This window comes from Babylonia areolata, unplaced genomic scaffold, assembly GCF_041734735.1.
Source record: "Babylonia areolata isolate BAREFJ2019XMU unplaced genomic scaffold, ASM4173473v1 tig00007427, whole genome shotgun sequence".
Classification (NCBI taxonomy): domain Eukaryota; kingdom Metazoa; phylum Mollusca; class Gastropoda; order Neogastropoda; family Buccinidae; genus Babylonia; species Babylonia areolata.
Window position 1 is genome coordinate 22,501 of NW_027468452.1, and position 2,500 is coordinate 25,000.

The following is a 2,500-nucleotide window of genomic DNA, read 5'->3' on the forward strand; positions in this document are numbered from 1 at the left end:
TCCAATAGATCCTCGTTAAAGGGTTTAAAGTGTACTCATTCCAATTACGGAGCCTCAAAAGAGTTCCGTATTGTTATTTTTCGTCACTACCTCCCCGTGCCAGGAGTGGGTAAGTTGCGCGCCTGCTGCCTTCCTTGGATGTGGTAGCCGTTTCTCATGCTCCCTCTCCGGAATCGAACCCTGATTCCCCGCTACCCGTTGCTAACATGGTAGGCAGATCACGTACCATCGTCATTTGATAGGGCAGACATTTGAAAGATGCGTCGCCGGCTCGAGGCCATGCGATCGGCACAAAGTTATCCAGAGTCACCAAAGGACGGGCAGAACCCGACTGGCTTTGAACTAATAAAAGCGCTCTTTCCCCGAGGGGTCGGAGCTGGTCGGCATGTATTAGCTCTAGAATTACCACAGTTATCCAAGTAAATTTGGATCATCTAAGGAACCTCGACTGATTTAATGAGCCATTCGCGGTTTCACCGTACGAGGGTGTGAACTTAGACATGCATGGCTTAATCTTTGAGACAAGCATATGACTACTGGCAGGATCAACCAGAATGCAACCCGTATTCTGCGTGCCCCCGGGAGACGGTTGCAGCGCCAGTTGGGACCGCTGCTCACAGAAACGAGGGCTGAGCTCTTTCCGTGGGCGGTCCGCGGCAGCACTATCAACTGAAACCACCGGACAACAGATTCAGGGCCTGAGAGTGCAACGAATCCATCGGTCTCGGCGGGAGGCGCGCCAAGAAGAAGAAGGAGGAGGAGGAGACCAGACCGGACCGGACCGGACCCCACCCTTTCTTCCTCCTCGACACCGTCTCCCGCCCGTTTCCACGTGCCGGACGACGCCCGGTTAGAGACGGGCGCGCCCTTGACGAGATGAAGCAGGCGTTACGCTTTGGGACGCCGAAGGGGCTGGGGAGCACCAACGACCGTCAGTGAGGGAGGAGAGAAAACGCTTCTCTCGACCCGTCGTCAGCGAACGCACCGAACCTTCTACGGACCGTGAGACGCCGGCCGACAAGCCGAGCCCCGGCAAAGGAAGCCCGGCGAGGCGGCCGTGCGCGTTCACACTTGGACGCGCAGGCGGGAAGCTCGGCAGCCGGGCGGGTAGCCTGCGGGGAGCTGGTGGGCTCCCGAGACTCCCGTCCCCCGACTCGGGCCTCGCACGCCGAGCGGTCGCTAGCTTGCCAGTGCAAAAGACAGAAGCGCGGGGGCAGTAAAGCCAGGCGGACGGGTCGACCGTTGCCGGCTGTGCGCCGACCGGAGCGATCCGCCACGCCACGCCGCGTCCCCCACAACCAGGGTGTCGCATAAGGCGCTGCGAAGGTGGACCTTGATCCACATTGGGCAGAGCCTGAGTTGAGGCCCCCCAGCACGTGCCTGGGGACCAGGCGTTGAGGAGTAGGCCTTTTTTTGAGGGCCCAGAAAGTATTTTGGCAATTGTAGCGAGGTTTTGGAGTTTTATCCACAACCTTTACCTGCCTTTTTTTCTCTCCGAGCATGCCAAAGTTGAGAGAAAACGCCGTTTGGCATGGACGGGAGGAGGTGTGGAGGAGTAGTCCATTTTTGAATGGCAGCGGAAAGATTTTGGCAATTGTAGCGAGGTTCTTCGGACTTTTATCCACAACCTTTACCTGCCTTTTCCTCAGCGAGCATGCCAAAGTTGAGAGAAAACGCCCTTCGCCATTGACGGGACCAGACGTTGACGACTACGTCTTTCTTTTTTTCACGGCGCCTGAACGATTTGGGCAATTCTCCACAGCGCGTTTACTTTTTATCCACAACCTTTACCTGCCTTTTCCTCAGCGAGCATGCCAAAGTTGAGAGGAAAACGCCGTTTGGCATGGACAGGAGCAGGCGTTGACGACCAGGTCTTTTTTTTGGTCTTTTTTTTTCACAGCGCCGGAAGGATTCAGGCAATTCTCCAAAGCCGGTTACTTTTATCCACAACCTTTACTGGACCTTTTTTTTCTTTTTTTCCTTTTTTCTCTCTCCGAGCATGCCAAAGTTGATAGAAAACGCGGTTCGGCATGGACGGGAGCAGGCGTTGAGGAGTAGGCCTTTTTTTGAGGGCCCAGAAAGTATTTTGGCAATTTTTTACTTTTTTATCCACAACCTTTACCTGCCTTTTTTTCTCTCCGAGCATGCCAAAGTTGAGAGAAAACGCCGTTTGGCATGGACGGGAGGAGGTGTGGAGGAGTAGTCCATTTTTGAATGGCAGCGGAAAGATTTTGGCAATTGTAGCGAGGTTCTTCGGACTTTTATCCACAACCTTTACCTGCCTTTTCCTCAGCGAGCATGCCAAAGTTGAGAGAAAACGCCCTTCGCCATTGACGGGACCAGACGTTGACGACTACGTCTTTCTTTTTTTCACGGCGCCTGAACGATTTGGGCAATTCTCCACAGCGCGTTTACTTTTTATCCACAACCTTTACCTGCCTTTTCCTCAGCGAGCATGCCAAAGTTGAGAGGAAAACGCCGTTTGGCATGGACAGGAGCA

The 2,500-nt window shown here is 54.2% G+C and overlaps 1 non-coding gene across 1 annotated transcript in view; it reads right to left on the reverse strand.

Annotated features, from left to right (window-relative positions):
• The window catches only part of LOC143278897 (small subunit ribosomal RNA), a 1,828-nt gene extending 1,272 nt beyond the window's left edge, over positions 1-556 (reverse strand). The window contains exon 1 of the ribosomal RNA XR_013054488.1: positions 1-556. This exon is cut by the window's left edge and continues 1,272 nt beyond it. This is a non-coding gene — a ribosomal RNA (small subunit ribosomal RNA).
• Positions 557-2,500: the final 1,944 nt, after the last annotated feature.